The following is a 13,375-nucleotide window of genomic DNA, read 5'->3' on the forward strand; positions in this document are numbered from 1 at the left end:
CAGTTTCATATGGTATAGGTGAAATGCAGGTTGAAAGTGTTATCTTCCAACTTATCCAAAAATACTTGGAGTTCCAGATGTGGACCTGACACACCATGAGGATATCGTCGATGTACCTGTGCCATGTTAAGATGTGGCACAGGTAAATTGACAAGTCCTCCCTGGCAAGAAGATGTCAATCCCACCCCCCAGGTACAGGCTGGCATAGGAGGGGGCACAAGAGGTCCCCATAGCCACACCCTGGACCTGGAGATAGTGGTAGCCCGCATAAGTGAACACATTACTTTGAAGAATGTGTTCCAGTAATTGTAGTATGAACTGATTCAGAGGTTGCTGATACATGTCTATTGTCTGCAAGAATGGGATAATTATTTGTAGCCCACAATCACAATGTGGGATACTAAGGTACAGCGCCTCTACATTAATTGCTACGAGGGTGGCTCCCTCAGGGAGAATGGCTCCCTCTAAAGTACACAGAAAATCTAGCGTTTCCTTGACATAGGAGGGAAGACTTATCACATAAGACATCAAGAAAAAAATCTATAAATTTGCTTGTGGGTTCGGAGTAAATCCCAATAGCTTAATAGCATTTTTGTGGATTTTCGGTAACGAGTAGAAGACAGGTATTTTTGGATGTTTTACTACAAGGAACTCATAGGTCTCCTTGTCAATTACTCCAGAGTTAAAAAACTGTGCGATCAATTTAGCAAATTTTGGTTGGAACTTTTATTAGTCAAGATTTTTTTACACGTCTCATCATACTGGTTCCTTACATCATTGCCACCCTTATCAGCTGGTTTAATTGTTATTGATGAATTCTCACTGAACGCCTGGAGTTGTTTCTGATTGAGGTTTCCCTCATGTATAGGTGGAAGATTCAGTTGTTCTACAGCCTTTGTGACCTGGGTCAAAAAGGCCCAAATACATGGGGAGGATTGCAGGGGAGGAAACTTCTGTGATTTAGGTCTAAACCTTTTCTGATTGCTCTCTGATTCATCAGTATCGGGGGGCGAGGGTTTTTTTTCCCAGACCACCTCTTCTTTTTCCTCATTTTCATTAAGCAGTTGTATGAGGTCACGTAAGGCTCTAAAATCAGCCATCGTGTAACCTTTATATTGGTCTGCCTCTGTTTTTTCCTCAGCTTTCTTGGTCCGATCTTTGTCAAACAGGTATTTAAAAGTTAGTTTTCTAGTAAAGAGGTATAGGTCTTTTACTAGAGTGAACTTGTCCATGACCTGGTCCGGGCAAAAGTTCAGACCCAGGCCTAAGACTTGTTCTTCCTCTCTTGTTAGGGTATATACAGAGAGGTTCAAGACACTAAGGTGCTCTATTTCTGATTCTGGTGGTCCAAAGAGATGTCTGGTAGATTTCTTTCCATTTCTGGTGTCTTTTCTGGGTGCTGGGTTAAAATATTTGTGTTTAAATGGTTTGCCAAAGTTCTGGGTATAGCCCCAGAGCTTAGGGATGGCGATCCTTCTGCAGTAACTGTGGATTCTATTTTATTTTTGGTGCTTGTAGTGATCTGTGATGATGTACCATATTTAGTTAAGGAACTTTGAGTAGTGCTTTCTTTTTTAGAGTTGGGTTTATGTGTTTCATCGTTTGGTGATTTTTTTTGGGGAAAAGGGACGTTTATGTGCACCACCACCTCTCTTACCCATATTATACCCACCACCATTACTGTGATACGTGCATGATCATTGAGTGTCCTTAGTAAGATAAAATTTAGAGAGCACTTCTGCTTCAGGGAAATGATCCAGCAAGGTGTGCTGTTTAAATGTGGACACATGACAACCATCCTTTTTCTTCTCCTTGCCCTCCTTACAATGGCCTGAAACTACAACAAATTGGCCTCAAATAGCTCCATTAGGAATGTAGGGGAGAGCAATGCAATATCCAGCAAAAAAAATAAGGTTAGACTAGCCAAATGCTCATTAGATTAGGCACCCTTTTAACTATTTCCATGCCCTGCCCATCAAGGTGTGATGACATGCTCTCCCAATGGAAACTAGACACTGCTCCCTATGCAGTTAGTCAGTAGTACTCCCTATGCTCTCCCTATTACAGTTAAAGGACATCGTTAATATGGCTGCTGTGATGTCAACCTTTTATAGTGAGGGGGTGGCTTATCCAAAAGACTCTTATTGACTCTTCTAATTCAGCTGACCTAAGACCAAAGGCCAGGAAGTGTGTATGGCTACCATAGTTATCATAGTTAATTCTAGCTTTATTTTGCCAGATCCAGGAACCTTGAAGACCAGGATTCTCCAAGAATCCACGATAGCGGACAAACCCAAAACCTCATCACATTTGGACTTTCCTTCTGTCCTTCTGTCAGCATGCTCCCTTTCAGCACATGTGTATTAAACAGAACCTAGTGTGACATCTCCCTCTGTCAGTACTGCTATGGGGATTAAGGGATGTTAATATTAAGATACCCCAGAAGTCTAGACCCAGGCTAGATCCCACACTGCAGGACACAGATGAGAAAGGAGAGGAGGGAGGCCTCATGGAGGAGATTACAGATCCCAATGACCCCATAACACAGTTCCCAATCACAGGCCAACCCATAGTGGACACTACAATAAAGAGCATGCTGGTTGATCTCCACAGCACTTGCACAGAGACATGCTTTCAGCAGTGTCAAACATAAGAGCTAGGTTGGTGACTTGAGTGGGTGGGGTGTGTCCGGATGTGAGTAGCAGCAGGTGCGCTTGAGAGGAGAGGAGACCGGGTGGAGGCTGTGAAAATCCTGAACATATCCTGGATACAACTTTTGCCATTTGTTTGATTTACCTTCCCCTCTTATCTCTCGTCTGCTGAGTCCTCAGTTTTGAGTCCTGGGTTAACCTTGTGCGGAGATAGAGACAGCGAAGATAGTGCTACAGTTATCTAAGGAGCTGAGGGGGGGCCACCCAGTCTGCAGTTGCTGTTATCTTGCTGGAGTGAGTGCGGTGAGATCCTCCTATCCATCTCTCTTATCTCTCATCTCTCCTAACTCACGGCAGTTACAAACCTCACAGTTACAGTCACAGCCTAGCAGGATCTGGGAGAATCTGCCAGGCAAACTTTTGCCGGATTATTGGGAAAAAATATATTGACTGGCCGCAAAATTGTGCGAGTGGATGGGCCCACCTAAGACCCGCTCTGCTCAGACAGATTCAGCTGTCTTATCTTCTGCACAGTCAGCAATTATTCCAACTACACGTGGGCCGGCCAGCACTATGCCTGTCAGCAAGCAGTCTCTGACAGAGATAGAGACAGGAGACACAGTACATTCCTCAGGAGCAGCTATTCTTGCAGCAATTGCTGAGTGTAAAACAGCATTAACATCAAAGATTGATTTTGTAGCAACAGATGTCAGCCTTATTCATCAGGATCTGGACAAATTTCGGATGCGAATCACTGAGGTGGAAGACCGGATCTCAGGTGTGGAGGATCAGGTCAGGTCGGACTCTAGAGACCTTAAGGCTTTACAATTACAGGTATGTGCTCTACAAAATTGGGCTATAGATACCGAAAATCATTTAAGGAGGAATAATATCCAAATTATAGGCCTTCCTGAGCGAGCAGAAGGCTCATGCCCCACTGCATTTACCGAAAAATTGCTCATAGATCTGTTTGGCCTGACCGACCTGCCACCTACCTTTGGGCTCATAGGGTTCCACCAGCCCCCCCTAGACCGGGAACACCACCGTGTCCCTTTTTGCTCCGGTTCCTTAATTATAGGGACCGAGACCGCATCCTGGCTGCAGCTCGGTCTAAGCCTGACACTCTGTATGAGGATAAAAAACTTTTTCCCAGGAAGTACAACTAAGGCGTAAATCCTTTACAGAGGCTCGCAGGAGGCTGAAAGACAAAGGCTTAAAATGTACTCTTCTATATCCAAGCAAGATGAGAGTTATTGATGGTGACAACACACTTTTTTAAACCAGATAAACCAGAAGCTGTTTTAGCCTGGTTGGACACTCGTTGATGACTGCACAACCTCCTTTTTTGGTTCTCTCCTTTTTAATTTTTTTGTTACATACTAATTAATTATTAATTTGCTATAGGGGAAAAAAAGAAAAAGAAAAGAGAAAAATGTTTTTTTTTGTTTTGTTTTGTCTTTTTGTATTGTATTATTATTATAATTTTTTGGGGGTTTTTCATTATGGCTCCATTATTGTTTTATTATTGTTGCATTACTGTTTTATTACTCTGATATGTATGGTTGCTAAATGCTAAATGTTTGCTTATCATACCCCCCCCTTTTTTTTTTTTTTCTTAGGCAATGTATTTATATACACATGGGTTGGGGGGTGGGGGTGGGTGAGTATGCCTATGTTTGTGTATATATGTGTATGGATATATATATACATATAGGGATATACATGCTTCACATATATTCTATGCTTAAAGTTTCTTTCTTTTTTTTTTTTTTCTTTTTCTATTTTTTGGGTAATGCTGCTGGTTTGTTTTTCTTTTTTTGTTTTTTTTGTTTTTTTTTGTCTTTCCCTTGTATTAAATTTGTATCAATTGTATCAATTTCTATTATTACTATATCATATTATCTTGCATCCTAAGTCGGCTTGTGTCTGTTTCAGTATAGAAGCCCCCCCTTCCCCCTTCTCTTTTTTTTTGAGGGACTAGCTGAAATCAATGGCAATAGGTAATAAAAAATTCCCCTCCCCTCCCTCCTTTCCCTCTTCCCCTTTTTTCCCCTCCCCTTCCTAGACCCTTTTTTAGTGTTGGCCATGGCCGACAAGCAATCACCTTTTTTTTACCCCATAGGTATTGGGAAAGCTGCTTCAATTGATGCTCGGAGCTGTTTGTTTGTTTTATTTATTTTTTAATTTATTTGTTTATTTTTTCCCCCCGATTTCTGAACCAGATTTCCCCTACCTAGGTGCTGCGCTACAGCACCAAGCGGTTATTAACAAACTGTTGCTAACTAAATTTTTTTTTTTGGGGGGTAAAAGCCTGATCTGGCTACTCTCCAAATTTTGGAAGACGGCACCAGATGAGGGCAGGATAGATACCCTTTTGTCATCTTGGGTATTGTTTATTGGTGTTGTATGAGTATATGTTTTTGTTTGGAATGATTGGTTATGCATTGGTTATGCTATTACCAGGTATAGACTCCCTGAATTGGTGCTGCTCCTGAGATGTACATTAGGGTGTACACCTAGATTAAATTTGTTTTCTACTTCTCCTTCTTTCATTTATAATTTGACGTATAATGACGACACGTGATGTCTCCGTTTTCAGGATATTATCCTGGAATGTTCTGGGACTTAATTCTAAATTTAAGAGGGTGATACTTTTTAGATACCTTAAATTACATTCTCCACATATGGTGCTTTTACAGGAGACGCATCTCAGGGGCAGCAAGTGTTTGGCACTAAAAAAGCCATTAATTCTTCTTCTTATTCTACATATGCAAGAGGAGTATCGATATTAATCAGTAAATCTCTTCCATGTATAATGGAACAGGTCTATACTGATCCCCAAGGCAAATATGTAATAATAGTATTTACGGTGTGGGGTACGCGATATATAGTAGTAGGGGTGTATATTCCCCCTCCTTTTTCTTCGTCCACCCTATACTCAATCTTGGAGAAAGTAATTTCGTATTATCCGGCAAAACTGTTGTTGATGGGTGATTTCAATGCCATTATGACCCCTGACCTGGACAGACCTGTTCCCCCAAAACAATTTTCTACAGATTTACTTACCTGGGCTCAAGTAATGGGCGTAACTGAGGTCTGGAGGTGGAAACATCCTGAGACTAGAGCCTATTCTTGTTTTTCTGCCACATATAAAACCTCTTCTCGTATTGACCTCGCCTTTGCTAATCCGACTATGCTGTCTGATGTATTAGATGTATCATATCTACCCAGCGGACTCTCAGATCACTCGCCATTACTTCTTAAAATTCATGCCCCATCCTATAGAACTGCAGCCCTATGGCGCTTGGGGACCCACTTGCTTTCTCATGTAGACCTGATGACCAATATCTCACCACGATTGGCGGAATATTGGGAGTTTAATGAGGGATCCTCCTCTGTTGCAATGATATGGGACGCCTTCAAGGCCTTTTCCATGGGACAATATATTTCCTCTATTGCTGGGATTCGCAGGGAACAGGCAGCCGTTGCAACAGCGCTACAGCAAGCTGTGCAACGTCAGTCTGATATTTATACTACTGACCCTACTAATATCCATTTTGACCTCCTGAATGCTGCAAAACGTAAGCTACATCTCCATCTCACTGAGATCACCAGATTAGCTCTACATCGGAATAAACAAATATTCTTTGAACAGGGGGACTGTAATGGTCGTCTTCTAGCGATGTTGGCACAGCTGGATTATCCTCCAACAGTGATTCCCAATGTGGTGTCTGCCTCAGGTGCATCAGTTTCTTTATTACCAGATATATTAGAGGTCTTTCGCCAATATTATAGTTCTCTTTATACCTCTGTGTTGCCTTCTGACTTTCAGCCCAAGGATTTGGCATCCTGGCTAGACCCATTGGCATTAGGCTGGCTTTCAGATAAAGAAAGAGACTCTCTGGTGGGGCCAATAACCCTGGAGGAGGTACTGAGAGCAATCAAATCATTTCTGCGGGGGAAGTCTCCGGGTCCGGATGGCCTCCCCATAGAGTTTTATAAGACACATGGGAATATATTAGCTCCCAAGCTAGCACAACTTTATTCTCAATGCCTAACAGATGGAGCCCTTCTAACTTCTATGAGCCATGCCCATGTTATACTAATTCATAAAGATCTAAAAGATCCCTCATTGTGTGCCTCCTATAGGCCAATTGACCTACTTAATACAGATTTTAAAATTTTGACTAAATTACTTACCATCAGACTACAGCCACTATTACCATCTGTTGTAGATATTGATCAAACTGGCTTCATGGCCAACAGGTCAACCGATGTAAATTTGAGACGTTTGTTTACTAATATACATGCAAAGCATTTGAATGAAGGTACTAGGGTGGTGGGCTCCTTAGATATTGAAAAGGCCTTTGATACTATCGAATGGCCTTTTCTTTGGGAGGTCCTTAGAAGGATGGGGTTCCCCTTGATCTTTATTAAATGGATACAGATCATTTATCAAAACCCCACCTCAGCTATCAAGTTTGGAGGTAGCCTATCACAGTCTTTTTCTCTGTCAAGGGGACTCAACAGGGCTGCCCCCTCTCTCCAGCCCTTTTCGCCATAGCGATGGAACTGCTGGCGGAGGCTCTCCGTACTTTACTTCATGTTAAGGGATTGCGTGCTGGCTGGCTGCAGGAAAGGGTCGCCTTGTATGCGGACGACCTACTCCTCTTTCTTAATGACGCAGGACCATCACTTAGGGGGGCCCTACAGGTCCTCAATTCTTTCTCCGCAGTCACAGGCCTTAAAGTAAACTGGGAAAAGTCACTTCTATTTCCTATAGACTTTGCGGCTCGTGCTACTGCTGATATGGATACCCCTCTAAGATGGGTGGAGAATTTTAAATATCTAGGGGTGGTGGTTTCCAGACAGGTTTCAGACTATATATCCCTAAATTTAACACCTGTGATCCAGGAGACTCAACAACGGCTGAAGGCATGGGAGTCATTACCCCTTTCATTGTTAGGATGCATAAATTTAATAAAAACGAATGTATTACCTAAATTCACATATTTATTTCGACACTCTCCCCAGTGGATCCCTAATTCTTTCTTTGCAAGGCTACATCGTATTTTCTCAGCATTCATATGGAGATCAAAGCCCCCTAGGTATAGATGGGCAACATTGGTACGCCCGACCTCCCAAGGTGGCCTGGCATGTCCAGATTTCCATAAATATTACTTGGCTTCTCAGCTAGTAACTACGGCTTGATGGCTTAACCCAGATACCTCAAATTCCACTACTCAGGTAGATGCAGCAGTGCTGGGATCCCTAGAGGCGCTGAAATTTTTGATCTTTCGGGGCCCTCGTGCTCCATATTCATTGACACCATCTATGCTTACCACGCTACGTGTATGGGGAGAGGGCATCAAAATTGAACAATATCCCCTAATGCTCCCCTCTGGTTAAATCCCACTCTGGAGCATTTCTATTCACTACCCGACCCCTATGCTTGGACTAATTTTAAGATAAAAACAGTGACACAGATCATTTTGGATAAATCTTTGATTTCTTTTTCCCAATTAATCTCTAATTTCAATATCCCTCAGTCGTATTCTTTTTGTTTCCTTCAACTCTCCCATGCCTTCAGCTGTCAATTCTCTGGCTCTCCTCTACAACTAGTCCAATCTGCCTTAGAGAAGCTTCTTAGGTTGGATTGCACAAAGAATGCTGCATCTAAATTGTATCTTCACTTAACAACTGCCTCTCTCCCTGATTTAGAGAAATTAAAATCAAAATGGTCTAAGGATATCCCTGAACTTAATGAGAATGATTGGGATAATATATGGGACTTTCCCTTCAACTCTCTCGTCTCCTTGAGAGACAGACTTATTCAGTTTAACCACTTGCCGACCGCCTCACGCATATATACGTGAGCAGAGCGGCACGGGCAGGCAAAATCACGTACCTGGTACGTGATTGCCTTCCCGCGGGCGGGGGGTCCAATCGGACCCCCCCCGGTGCCATCGGCGGTCGACGTTTGGTTGGAAGCGATGAGAGACGAGGGGGAGACCATCCGATCGTGGCCCCCCCCTCGCGATCGCTCCCAGCCAATAAGAAACATCCCCTGCCTCTGTATAGTACACAGAGGCAGAGGATGTGATGTCATCTCTCCTCGGCTGGCCAGTTTCCGTTCCAGCGCCGAGGAGAGAAGACATGTAAGTGCACCAACACTCACACACAACACAGTAGAACATGCCAGGCACACTAAACACCCCCGATCCCCCCCCGATCGCCCGCCGATCCCCCCCCAATCACCCCCCCCGTCACAAACTGACACCAAGCAGGTTTTTTTTTTTTCCTGATTACTGCATAGTGTCAGTTTGTGACAGTTACAGTGTTAGGACAGTTACTGTTAGCCCCCTGTAGGTCTAGGGTACCCCCCTAACCCCCCCTAATAAAGTTTTAACCCCTTGATCACCCCCTGTTGCCAGTGTCGCTAGGCGATCATTTTTCTGATCGCTGTATTAGTGTCGCTGGTGACGCTAGTTAGGAACGTAAATATTTAGGTTCGCTGTCAGCGTTTTATAGCGACAGGGACCCCCATATACTACCTAATAAATGTTTTAACCCCTTGATTGCCCCCTAGTTAACCCTTTCACCACTGATCACCGTATAACTGTTACGGGTGACGCTGGTTAGTTTGTTTATTTTATATAGTGTCAGGGCACCCGCCGTTTATTACCGAATAAAGGTTTAGCCCCCTGATCGCCCGGCGGTGATATGCGCCAGGCAGCGTCAGATTAGCGCCAGTACCGCGAACACCCACGCACGCACCGTACACGCACCGTACACCTCCCTTAGTGGTATAGTATCTGAACGCATCAATATCTGATCCGATCAGATCTATACTAGCGTCCCCAGCAGTTTAGGGTTCCCAAAAAGGCAGTGTTAGCGGGATCAGCCCAGATACCTGCTAGCACCTGCATTTTGCCCCTCCGCCCGGCCCAGCCCAGCCCACCCAAGTGCAGTATCGATCGATCACTGACACTTACAAAACACTAAATGCATAACTGCAGCGTTCACAGAGTCAGGCCTGATCCCTGCGATCGCTAACAGTTTTTTTGGTAGCATTTTGGTGAACTGGCAAGCACCAGCCCCAGGCAGCGTCAGATTAGCACCAGTACCGCTAACACCCACACACGCAGCATACGCCTCCCTTAGTGGTATAGTATCTGATCGGATCAATATCTGATCCGATCAGATCTATACTAGCGTCCCCAGCAGTTTAGGGTTCCCAAAAACGCAGTGTTAGTGGGATCAGCCCAGATACCTGCTAGCACCTGCGTTTTGCCCCTCCGCCCGGCCCAGCCCAGCCCACCGAAGTGCAGTATCGATCGATCACTGTCACTTTTTTTTGTAGCGTTTTGGTGAACTGGCAAGCGCCAGCGGCCTAGTACACCCCGGTCGTAGTCAAACCAGCACTGCAGTAACACTTGGTGACGTGGCGAGTCCCATAAGTGCAGTTCAAGCTGGTGAGGTGGCAAGCACAAGTAGTGTCCCGCTGCCACCAAAAAGACAAACATAGGCCTGTCGTGCCCATAGTGCCCTTCCTGCTGCATTCGCCAATCCTAATTTGTGAACCCACCGCTTCTGCAGCGCCCGTACTTCCCCCATTCACATCCCCAACCAAATGCAGTCGGCTGCATGAGAGGCATTTATATGTCCTCCCGAGTACCCCTACTCAACGAACCCCCCCAAAAAAGATGTGTCTGCAGCAAGCGCAGATATAGACGTGACACCCGCTATTATTGTCCCTCCTGTCCTGACAATCCTGGTCTTTGCATTGGTGAATGTTTTGAACGCTACCATTCACTAGTTGAGTATTAGCGTAGGGTACAGCATTGCACAGACTAGGCACACTTTCACAGGGTCTCCCAAGATGCCATCGCATTTTGAGAGACCCGAACCTGGAACCAGTTACAGTTATAACAGTTATAAAAGTTACAGTTACAAAAAAAAGTGTAAAAAAAAAAAAAAAACACAAACAAAAATAAAAAAAAATAGTTGTCGTTTTATTGTTCTCTCTCTCTCTATTCTCTCTCTATTGTTCTGCTCTTTTTTACTGTATTCTATTCTGCAATGTTTTATTGTTATTATGTTTTATCATGTTTGCTTTTCAGGTATACTTTACCGTTTACTGTGCTTTATTGTTAACCATTTTTTTGTCTTCAGGTACGCCATTCACGACTTTGAGTGGTTATACCAGAATGATGCCTGCAGGTTTAGATATCATCTTGGTATCATTCTTTTTAGCCAGCGGTCGGCTTTCATGTAAAAGCAATCCTAGCAGCTAATTAGCCTCTAGACTGCTTTTACAAGCAGTGGGAGGGAATGCCCCCCCCCACCGTCTTCCGTGTTTTTCTCTGGCTCTCCTGTCTCAACAGGGAACCTGAGAATGCAGCCGGTGATTCAGCCAGCTGACCATAGAGCTGATCAGAGACCAGAGTGGCTCCAAACATCTCTATGGCCTAAGAAACCGGAAGCTACAAGCATTTTATGACTTAGATTTCGCCGGATGTAAACAGCGCCATTGGGAAATTGGGGGAGCATTTTATCACACCGATCTTGGTGTGGTCAGATGCTTTGAGGGCAGAGGAGAGATCTAGGGTCTAATAGACCCCAATTTTTTCAAAAAAGAGTACCTGTCACTACCTATTGCTATCATAGGGGATATTTACATTCCCTGAGATAACAATAAAAATTATTTTAAAAAAAAGGAACAGTTTAAAAATAAGATAAAAAAGCAAAAAAATAATAAAGAAAAAAAAAAAAAAAAAAAAGCACCCCTGTCCCCCCTGCTCTCGCGCTAAGGCGAACGCAAGCGTCGGTCTGGTGTCAAATGTAAACAGCAATTGCACTATGCATGTGAGGTATCACCGCGAAGGTCAGATCGAGGGCAGTAATTTTAGCAGTAGACCTCCTCTGTAAACCTAAAGTGGTAACCTGTAAAGGCTTTTAAAGGCTTTTAAAAATGTATTAATTTTGTTGCCACTGCACGTTTGTGCGCAATTTTAAAGCATGTCATGTTTGGTATCCATGTACTCGGCCTAAGATCATCTTTTTTATTTCATCAAACATTTGGGCAATATAGTGTGTTTTAGTGCATTAAAATTTAAAAAAGTGTGTTTTTTCCACAAAAAATGCGTTTGAAAAATCGCTGCGCAATTACTGTGTGAAAAAAAAATTAAACACCCACCATTTTAATCTGTAGGGCATTTGCTTTAAAATAATATATAATGTTTGGGGGTTCAAAGTAATTTTCTTGCAAAAAAAAATAATTTTTTCATGTAATCAAAAAGTGTCAGAAAGGGCTTTGTCTTCAAGTGGTTAGAAGAGTGGGTGATGTGTGACATAAGCTTCTAAATGTTGTGCATAAAATGCCAGGACAGTTCAAACCCCCCCAAATGACCCCATTTTGGAAAGTAGACACCCCAAGCTATTTGCTGAGAGTCATGTCGAGTCCATGGAATATTTTATATTGTGACACAAGTTGCGGGAAAGAGACAAATTTTTTTTTTTTTTTGCACAAAGTTGTCACTAAATGTTATATTGCTCAAACATGCCATGGGGATTTGTGAAATTACACCCCAAAATAAATTCTGTTGCTTCTCCTGAGTACGGGGATACCACATGTGTGGGACTTTTTGGGAGCCTAGCCGCGCACGGGACCCCGAAAACCAAGCACCGCCTTCAGGCTTTCTGAGGCCGTAAATTTTTGATTTCACTCTTCACTGCCTATCACAGTTTCGGAGGCCATGGAATGCCCAGGTGGCACAAACCCCCCCCCAAATGACCCAATTTTGGAAAGTAGACACCCCAAGCTATTTGCTGAGAGGTATAGTGAGTATTTTGCAGACCTCACTTTTTGTCACAAGGCTTTGAAAATTGAAAAAAGAAAAAAAAAAAAATTTTTTTCTGGTCTTTCTTCATTTTCAAAAACAAATGAGAGCTGCAAAATACTCACCATGCCTCTCAGCAAATAGCTTAGGGTGTCTACTTTCCAAAATGGGGTCATTTGGGGGGGGGGGTTGTGCCATCTTGGCATTTTATGGCCTTCAAAACTGTGATAGGTAGTGAGGAGTGAAATCAAAAATGTGTGCCCTTAGAAATCCTGAAGGTGGTGCTGGGTTTTCGGGGCCCCGTACGCGGCTAGGCTCCCAAAAAGTGCCACACATGTGGTATCCCCGTACTCAGGAGAAGCAGCTGAATGTATTTTGGGGTGCAATTCCACATATGCCCATGGCCTATGTGAGCAATATATCATTTAGTGACAACTTTTTGTAAATTTTTTATTTTTGTTTTTTTTTGTCATTATTCAATCACTTGGGACAAAAAAAATAAATATTCAATGAGCTCAACATGCCTCTCAGCAATTTCCTTGGGGTGTCTACTTTCCAAAATGGGGTCATTTGGGGGGGGGTTTGTACTGACCTGCCATTTTAGCACCTCAAGAAATGACATAGGCAGTCATAAACTAAAAGCTGTGTAAATTCCAGAAAATGTACCCTAGTTTGTAGACGCTATAACTTTTGCGCAAACCAATAAATATACGTTTATTGACATTTTTTTTACCAAAGACATGTGGCCGAATACATTTTGACCTAAATGTATGACTAAAATTTAGTTTATTGGATTTTTTTTATAACAAAAAGTAGAAAATATCATTTTTTTTTCAAAATTTTCAGTCTTTTTCCGTTTATAGCGCAAAAAATAAAAACGGC

This window comes from Aquarana catesbeiana, linkage group LG03, assembly GCF_042186555.1.
Source record: "Aquarana catesbeiana isolate 2022-GZ linkage group LG03, ASM4218655v1, whole genome shotgun sequence".
NCBI classification, from domain to species: domain Eukaryota; kingdom Metazoa; phylum Chordata; class Amphibia; order Anura; family Ranidae; genus Aquarana; species Aquarana catesbeiana.